This window comes from Taudactylus pleione, unplaced genomic scaffold, assembly GCF_031769625.1.
Source record: "Taudactylus pleione unplaced genomic scaffold, aTauple2 ptg000487l, whole genome shotgun sequence".
NCBI lineage: Eukaryota > Metazoa > Chordata > Amphibia > Anura > Myobatrachidae > Taudactylus > Taudactylus pleione.
The window spans coordinates 6,394,620-6,404,846 of NW_028284889.1; the positions used below are offsets into that span (position 1 = coordinate 6,394,620).

The 10,227-nt window shown below is 41.9% G+C and overlaps 1 protein-coding gene across 1 annotated transcript in view; it reads right to left on the bottom strand.

Annotated features, from left to right (window-relative positions):
• RPH3AL (rabphilin 3A like (without C2 domains)) overlaps nucleotides 1-9,495 on the bottom strand; it is a 441,120-nt gene extending 431,625 nt beyond the window's left edge. Inside the window, exons 1-2 of the mRNA XM_088449550.1 lie at nucleotides 9,409-9,495; nucleotides 7,890-7,997 (exon numbers count right to left, since the gene is read on the bottom strand). The gene's annotated coding sequence lies outside the window, so the exon portion shown is untranslated. The remainder of the gene's footprint in view (nucleotides 1-7,889; nucleotides 7,998-9,408) is intronic.
• Between the last annotated feature and the right edge of the window lie 732 nt (nucleotides 9,496-10,227).

Genomic DNA, 10,227 nt, shown 5'->3' on the forward strand with positions numbered 1-10,227 from the left:
CTTTTGTACTGATCAACTAATTGCATGTCGATCATTTGATGCCGATTTATTGACTGTCAACATTTTTAATGTTGATTTTTTTATTTTAACAGCCCAATAACTCTTCATGTTAACCTCCTGGTGCATCAGTGAATCTCTGTGCTACATAGTGTCAATCACTATTCCTGCTGACTTTCTTGTCCCTTGTGCCTCACTGTGCATCTTAGTGACCATCATCATTCCTGACCTCTTGGTGCCTGGTGTCTCACTGTGCTACATAATATTTATTACCTCCAACACAGTCCTAGTAGGGTCTCATGCCTCTCAAATCTACCTCTCTTCTCACTCCCTTCTGGTCACGTCTGGTGCCCGACCAGAGGGCCACAACCTGCAGCATATCAGCAGCTGGGGTTGCTGGTTGATGACCTCTGCCCCATTATACTCCGTGCCTCTGGGGAAGCAGTGCCAAACCAGCACTGACTGCATTGGATCCAAATATTATCTTGAGTTTTGTGATAATCACCACTATGAGCACCTTCTTCCAGACACTTTCAAACGTCTTTTCTTTTACTGTCACAGAACTATGTTTGATCATTGCTAGATATTTGGATCATCTTAATTAGCAACATATGTAATGGCTAAAAAAATGTTGGTTCTATGCCATCTGACACACTATGTGCAAAGATCAGAGCACTGAACAACTCATTATAAAATATCTCTCAATTTAACTGAAGTTTTAACTAATATAGTTTCTAAATGCCACCAACATCTTACTGTCAATCTCTGCAAACTAGTTACAGCTTTGTTCACATCACAATAATGAGATCATTTCAGATGCAAAGCTAACCTTTTGTTGAGATGGCAGATCACAGTGTGATGATAAATGGTCTCCCTGTGCTTATCAGGGACCGAACAAGTCTGCATCATGAATGTAGAGATGATATTATAAACATTTCATTGAAAGCTCACATCAGCCCAAGCTACTATCAGTGAATGCTTTTTACATCAATTAATGTAATTACACATGGAAATAGTGCATATGTTACATGCATAATTTTATTATGTATGTAAAACAGAAGCTGTAACCATCTCTGATTCCTAATTGTTATTACATGAAATGCATAAGTAAGAAAGTATTATGGGTATATCAAGCCTAAGAATATGAACAGCTCATAGGCCAGAATCTAATGGTTTGCTGCATCAACTTCAGTGTGCATGACCTGGCATTTTGTTGTTGCTGCAGGGGGACAACTGGAAAACCACCATGCATGCTTCACCTTATGCCAACTGACATGAGTAAGTGACAGAAAGCTCTGATAGAGTCGCATGATGCTTGATCAGTAAAAATAAGCAGGAGGTGATAGAGTGAGTACTAATGGCCTAATATTACTTTTGACCTTAGTACAGTAACTGCTGGCTTTATTTGGAATTGCTGCTTTTGATGACATATTAATGGGCAGTACTATGGATGGCAATTTTTGGACATTGCTGGTACTTGTGTTATTTTAATGGGCATTTACTGTTAGTAAAGGCATATTCCTAGAAATTACCTATACTATAGGTGGCATATTAATGGACATTACTTTCTACTTACCGTACAAAAATTATAAAACCTTTATTTGCCCATTTTGGACAGATTTTATTTAGCATGTTAGAAGGATTAAAAAACCAAATGGTATAATTTGTTTGGGTACTGTAGTGGTTCTCAAACTCGGCCCTCAGGACCCCACACAGGTCATGTTTTCCAGGTCACCCAGCAGGTGCACAGGTGTATTCATTACTCACTGACACATTTTAAAAGATCCACAGGTGGAGCTAATGATTTCACTTGTGATTCTGTGAGGAGACCTGGAAAACATGCACTGTTTGGGGTCCTGAGGACCAAGTTCGAGAACCTGTGGGGTATTGCATACAAAAAATTACTGATATTGATCTTGGAATGTGACCAGCCCAAAAAAGTGCCAAAATAGGCTCAGCCCAGGAGTCAGAAAACTCTCAGTGACAAAGGATAATTTCCTGATACTATTGTTTTTTTTTCATATATATATATATATATATATATCTGGAATTGAGAGCAAGAAAGAAGGGGCGCCACATAGTGCATGAAACTGTAAAACAGATTTTATTGCAGACAGCGGACATAAAACTCGTTCAATGAATATGCGTACCACAATCAGCGGTCAGATACCATCGCAAGTAATAAAAATGAAGAAGCCTGAATATCACCCGAACGTGTTCGGGGACTCCGTCGGCTATTCGACCAGTAATGGAAAGCAACGCCAAACCACGCCCCAACGCGTTTCGTCATCGACTTCGTCCCAGCCTCCTGACGAAGTCGATGACGAAACGCGTTGGGGCGTGGTTTGGCGTTGCTTTCCATTACTGGTCGAATAGCCGACGGAGTCCCCGGAGACGTTCGGGTGATATTCAGGCTTCTTCATTTTTATTACTTGCGATGGTATCTGACCGCTGATTGTGGTACGCATATTCATTGAACGAGTTTTATGTCCGCTGTCTGCAATAAAATCTGTTTTACAGTTTCATGCACTATGTGGCGCCCCTTCTTTCTTGCTCTCAATTCCAGATAAACCAATACCCGCTTGGATCCGGGTTTTAACGTGGGGAAGACGCCGGCCTGTGTGGTACCTGTGGCCTGTGCTATATCTGGCGTCTGTGACACAGATTTACTTTGTTCCAAAAATCCATCTATTTATTGGATTCTAAAAAACTTTTCACAGTATTATGTGTTTATGCATTGATTGATTGATTGATTTGCGCACTGAATTTACTGTATTTATATATATATATATATATATATATATATATCTTTGACACTGGCTAATACAGTAGCATAGACTTACCCCTAGTAATAGTATGTTAACCCATTATCAGACATTAATGTATTTTAAATATATTCTATTGCACTTGAAAATGTAAATTTGCTAAATCTCCACCATTTTCCCTGGAGATGTGGTTTATCTTTGCTTCTTTCAAATTCCGAGTAGAAATATCAATCCCCAGTTCTACATCAGAAATCCAGAAGAAATAATAACAGTGTTGCCCAAGTTGTAACTGATAGTAGTAGCGTGCTCTAGTGTGATACCAAAAAAAAATATATAATGGACATAGTCACACGCAGCAGGGTCTGCGTTTTTATGATCATTCTATAGACGATTTCTTCAAAACGGAGACTCTCACATGCGCTTGTGGAAATCCACTCGGAGCGTCATTAGATGCACCATCACAACTCGAGGCAGCGGGCGGGGTGTCCCTGGTGCCCGCTGCTGAAGTCCCTGGCTCTGGCTTCTACTGTGCTGAGGGCTGCAGCTTCTCCTCACAGCTGCGGCTCCCATAGGGCTGCGCGCGCCGCTAAGAAACTTTCTTAAAGGCATAGGGGCGCCAACTGTGATGTCACTGTGGGTGGCAAATTTGAAGTAGCCCTATATAAGGAGAAGCCTGGCCACTTCTCCTTTGCCAGAGTACAGGCTCCTAAACCGTACTCCAACGTTCCCAGCCATTACTGCCTACGCATTACTGCCTACGCCTGACCTCGGCTTATTTGTGACCGGATTCCGTCTTCTCCCTAGTACTGCACTTCTATTCTGGTTTTGACCTTGGCTATCCTCCGTGACCTTAATTAGCTTGTCGACTACGTATATGCATGTATTGTATTCTGCTTGACCCTAAGAACACCAGCACCTGTACAAGAAAACAAAGTCTGTGGGCCGCGACCTGGGTGTTGGACGAAGCTAAGTCCAAACCTTCTTGCGGGGGTCCCTGGCGAATACCGCCGGTATGGTAGAGTCAGCACCTCAGTACTGGGTCTCGTCAATCCTTAAGTATAGGTTAGCATCCACTATCCATCTGTGAGTTGTGACAGGAGTAAATCGCAGGGGCGGGCTCTTTTCTGAGCCCCTGTCCCTGCAAGTCTCAATAATACATCCCGACAATGTAATCACATTCTGCAATGCAATAATGGGCGCTATTATTGCGCCCAGATCCCATTGTAAATGCAATTAAAGATAAATGGGCCACTCTGTATTTTAAGAACCCACTAATCCTTGGCTCCTAAGGCAATGTCTAGCTTCCCCTAATGGTAGTTCTTGTCCTGGGTGAAAGGAAAAGGATTCAGGTAAGACTTGATCCAAATCTCTCTGCACATCAGCATTGTTATGACACATTGTGCTAGTGGGCCTTATTCAAAGTTGTACGCACTGCCGATGTCGAACCTAGTGGTGCTTTTTTTTTGCTACTGCAAAAGTCACACTGCGCATGCGTCACGATTGCTTCTGTACATAGTCGCAGCTGTCATTTCAGGCAAGCACAAGGAAAAGTAAATAGAAAATATAGAGGACACTTCTGGGTAATGACAGTTAGATGTATTAGCACATGTATGGAGATGGTCCGTCTTCTGTGTGTATTATGTGAGTGTCAAGGGTGTGTCGGTTTAAATGGACACTCGACCGCTCTAGGAGGTTACACTTGTACATAGAAATTGCACCTGCCATAGGGCTGGTGCAAGTTTCGATGGTGCGACCTATAGTGGTGTCTAATGATCGGTATTGCTGCACTAATAGGTATTACTGCGTGTACAGAAGCTGACAGCCGGGGGCTCGGTCCTTGCACATTTGGACGCACGGATGTACACAAGGGAAGGATTTTATATGAAGTCGCAGGTGAGCGACTGTCAATAGATGCAGCTGCGGGTTCTTCTGCATCCACCTCTGAACCAAGCTTAGTGTGCCAACTAGAATTAGATAATGCTGAAATGCATCAGACATCAATCATGTCTCTCTGATCTAAGTCATGTCGCTAGCAGTCAGCGATCACTGATGATAATACAGTGTAACTGCTGCTATGAGGAAAGCTGGTCATACTGAATGTGGGATATCGGTCTGAAAAACAAATTAAATAGTTCCCAGGCACTGAGCATAACAGATGTCAGTGACAGGTTGGTTCAGGTGGTAGCTGGGTTACTGCACGGCTGCCATCTCTACAGGGTCTTTTGTCTATTAAAGTACAGTGCATTCTATAAGGACGTAGATAGTTCACTTTCACATATACACAGATGAACCAACATTTCAGATTCCTTGGCATAATCTGTCATTAAACCTTTTTTGGTAGGAGCTGCGGTTTCTGAGAAGATGTAGTTTGTCAAACGTAATTGTAGATGTGAGCAGACAACTGAATCTCAACAGTACTGAGCAGTGTCCTTGGTGATGATAATCCCAAATTAATCAATTTAATACGGCATTTAATGCAGGTAGCGTAATAAAACAATTGATATAGCTACAGTATATTATCTCTTAATCCAGTAAGAAAATCCTTCAATATAAATCCAGTTTGCAACAGTATAGTACAGTGGTAGGAATCTGACTATGTTGTTTATCTGTTTTGTATGTTGAGCATTCAAGGATAAATGCTTGTACACATAACACTTCAATTAAGCAATAGAATCGTGCATAAGCTTTATATAGAACTTGCCTGCATCGTCATAGAAAACAAATGGTTTTGTAGGGGAACTTAAGAAGTAAAACACTGTTAACAAAGACAGTTATTACAGAATGCAGATTTACTTGCTTCAATATAATGTAAAACACTTTCAACAAAAAAAATGTTAGGCTAATTGTATCAAAGACACTGGCTTTCCCACGTCACTACCAGTTACCTTTTTTCTTTTTTCATAGAACAAATATACATTTCATTCATAGAGCTTCGTCTAAGCCTGTAACTCTGGGTGCATACTTCAAACTATGACGCTAGACAACAGGTTGTCATGGCAACCTTCATTCATGGCAGAAGAGAAGAGGAGCTTTTAATTGCTACTACGCCATGTATCTGTCCAGAGACAGAACTATCACTAAATCATATGTTTCCTTTGCTATGAATTTTGTTTATGTATATTGTAAGATTACATTATAGTTTAAGTGTATTTTTTATATGGTAATCCTAGAGAATAGCTCATATTATTCATGTTATTGTACACATCTTAAAACATGGTTTTTGCTGAATATAATTAACTAATTTATCATCACATAAGCCTTGTGATGTGATATATTGCAAATCGTTCTGTATGTGATAATTTGAGATCTGGTCAGCACAGAGAAATAAAAAGAAAATTACTATATTTTATTGGTGATGTTTTACATTTTATCTTATTGTTCTGTTCTGTTCTGATGTCAATGATTGCATATTCACTATACTGTTTAATAAGGTGGGAGCTAGTGTACATAAATAAATGATAACAGTATGATTATATAGAATTCTTTCATGCTTGTAATTTGGGCTACAGATATCTTGTTTTAATAAAGGTGCCCACTAACCTCAAGTATTTATCCTGATTATGGAAAGAAAAGAAAACATTTACAGAATAATGTCTTTATGTAATGGGAATTCCATATACAGATATCCGATTGGTAGAAATAGGGATGAGGGAGCATGCCCAATAAGGGGGTCATTCAGACCCACTCGCAAGCGGCAGTACGATCGCAAGTGGGTCGATGTTCCCCACTGCGCATGCACACGACGGAGGGAGCTCCGTCGTGCGCATGCGCGAGACCCGGACTGCGACAGCCAAGCTGTCGCTCCGGGTCTCGCACCAAAGGGGGCGTGCTGTCGATGGTGACTGACAGCACGCCCCCTTTGGTGGGCGTGCCTGCCAGACGGAGGCGTTCCCATGGGAACGCCTACCGTCTGAAGCCGGCCCCACTGACATCACTAGTGATGTCAGTGGGAGTGATTTGGGCTCTGATAGAGCCAAAATCACTCCAGGGCTTGTGGCAGGGAGACCCTACCGCAGGGTCTCTGTCGCAAGTCCGATAGTCGCGATGGTCAAGACCATCGTGACCATCTTTTTGGACGCTCATATATGCTGTGGGTGGTCACCCACAGCTATACGAGCGTCCAGGAGGACGCTCCATTTTAATGGAGGAGGGCCCTGATTCAGAGCGAGAGCTCTGGTCAGAGCGTCCGGTTCTTAATCAGGCCCTAAATTTGTACAAATAATTATACCAGCCATTGCAACATATAATTGGTGAATTGCATTATCAGTCCACGGTAGGAGAATCCTATAAGGCCACAAATTATGACCAAAAATACAAATGGTGGTGTCAGCATTAGAGTATTATTATTGCCTAGAAACACCGGGCCTGATTAAGAGGCGGATGCAGTGTCGATGTTTACGAAGTTGAGTGATTATTTTGCTACTGTGCATGCACCAGAAGTCCGAAAAACTGCTACGGCGCATGCGTACCACTGTGTGTAAGCAGAGATCGCTGTTATGTATGCGATCTCACTCATTTGAGATGACAGAGGAAAGCCATGGGCGTTCCAGGGAGGTGGCCATGAAGCAAATGCAAAGAAAGAACATCTCATGGGCATATTATGGTAGTGTCCATGGCGTGTCAGTGAACGTGGCTGCATTCTCAAATGCAGAGCCACAGAGGCCATGTTCAAAGAATGTTTAGATGGAGACACTGCGCCAGCCATATCATGCCGATGGTCTTTGCGATGTTGCGGTGAAGTATTTAAGTCGGCCGGGGTATTTCCACTGTCCACGGACATTGAAAGTGGGCATGTAGGGCTTGCAATCTCCAGCGCTCACAATTACAGAAGGGGAAGGCCGAAACTAGCATTTGCATATTATTGCAACTGAAAATCCGAAAGAAATTGCAGTCGCGCATGCAGTAGCGTCCAGCTCTGCCTTAGATGCACTTCACACAGGGGGCCACTATGGTCCAAAATTAAGAGAATAGTGTCATCATTCACAAGAGAGTGTTAATAATAGTTGTTGAATATTAAAGAGGGGGTCAAATAATATAACAAATTATTATTATGATTATTATAATAACAAGAAATGCAATAATTACATTATTAATGCATTTAAAATAATTTGAAAAATGTCAGCTTACCAACAGTTTGATGGGTCACTTGTACTGGGTGCCTGCTCAAGATATGATCTTTCCTTGCAGCTTACTTCTTTCTCCTCTGTCTGCTTACTTTAGAGTAAGGTCAGCAACCTTCAAAGAGGTAGAACACTAAACTTAATTTCATGAGTTAGAAAACAGCCCTAAAATGACATCAATGCCCCAGTATCATTTATCCCCAAAAGCCCCTTCAAAAATCCACCACATGCCACTCAGTCTTGGCTTGTCACAAAATTTCCCCACAAGCTCTCAGCCCCCATTTATTATAAAATGCCCACACACATGCTCTCAGATCCCACATGCTCCAAAATGCTCCACATGTGCCCTACACATGCCACTTAGACCTCTGCACATGCCCCCACATACCACACCGACCTTCACATTCCCATATGCCACCCAAATATCCCCACATGAAACTAAGAGCCCCTTTTATGCCACTCAGGCCTCTGCACATATCCCCCACATACTCAGAACCCACACGTCATTCATACATCTCCACATACAAATGTGTACTTTTACGCTGTATGGTGTAAATTCGCTCAGTGTATGACATCGAGTGCGACTGAGATGCTCCAAGAAGAGTAGAGTACGTATTTAAATTTTTGCATCTTGGTCACATCATAGATGCAGCAAAAAGACCCTCAGTGTACTAGAGATGCTTTAATCGCACAGGAATTGGTTTTCACACATGTACAAAGACACAGATGAGATACAGCGGAACTTGGTGTTAAGTAAAGCCGCGGCTGCTCACATCAGAGCCCTGATTTAGACTCAGATGCGTATATGTATAAATGTCACAAACCCTTGTGGTCTATGTACACTAGCTATGAAGTTTTGTCACTTCGTTGTTTTATTTATGCAAATAAGATGCACAATTTGAACAAAAACAGGATGGTGCAGTCGCATGGGACCTGGAACATCAAGAGGGGCTATTTGATGCGACCGAAGCCACAGTATTAAAGGACACATCTGTATCATTACTTAATAGTTAATTTAGCAACCTTAAATCTGGACCTGATCGGCAGAAGTCCTAACCTAATGATTACAAAGTTCCTGCTCTGTCTCTGCCTCCTCCTTGATCCTCAGCACACATACAGCATTGTGGCATCATTCCTTGATGTCAGCAATGCATAAGGGTACAGTAAGACTGGTATTTCTGGAAACGGACTCACTGATCAATGCTCCATTGATAGGTGCGTTTGGGCTCTGCCACCCTAAGGCAGAATGCGGGATGATTTGGCAGTGTGGCCAACCAGGGATCTCCACGGTACAACAGTCAAATATCATTTATTGGTAAAAAAAACAAACATGTCAAGTGACGGTGGTGGGTGTCAGGCACGAGGGGCGCTCAGAGAGAGGGGCCAGGGGCACATGTCCACTGTGCCTCCCTCTCAACCGGATTCTGCACCAGGGTAGGGACTTGCAGGTGAAGAGTCTCTGCAACATCCTTTTTGTGCATTGTGAATCTTTTTACAATGCAATCTGTAAATCATGGTGTCTTTACCTTTGACCTTTGCAGCTAAAGGAGTTGCTAGTAGAAACCGGAATGGTCCACACCAGGTTTTAGGAGATGGCAGTTGTCATCCAATAAATGGGGAAAGGCTTACAGCTGTTGATATGATCTGAAAAAAGATGTATGTTTAAACTAGGGATGTGCAGGCTCGGTTCTACTCGGTTCCGTTCGGTTTTTTTTCCCGAATCTTATTGGGTTTCAGCTGTCACGAGTTTTGGATAGCCAATAAGATTCGGTAAAAAAAACCAAACGGAACCGAGTAGAACCGAGCCTGCACATCCCTAGTTTAAACCAATGAAAACATGGGGAAAACATGCAAACCACACAGATAGGTACCTGCTCAGCAATTTAACTCATGACCTCAGTGCTGTGAGGCAGTAATTCTAACCACTATGTCAACATGCTGCCCATTTTTATTTCACCCAGAATTTTTTTTTATTGTTACATTATATTGCTCTACTTTCCCATTGTTTTGTGGATGGTAGGGGACGTACAATTGCTATTTGATCTGTAATACTTCACACAATCTCATTACTTGACTTTTGATATAGTCTCTTTAGGTAACTGAATGAAAGCATACATAAAAAAGACACTGGGTACATGAAAAAAATATGGGCACTTATCTGACTTAAAATAATCATGTCAATTCTAATGTAAAGATTGGGGAATAAAAAGTAAAATCTTAAACTAAAGGGTCCCAAACTCTAAGAGGTAGATGTATGAAGCAGTGAAAAGAGTGGAGAAAGGTGTCAGTTGAGAAGTTGTCCATGGCAACTAATCAACTTCAAGGTTGCATTTATCAAGTACATT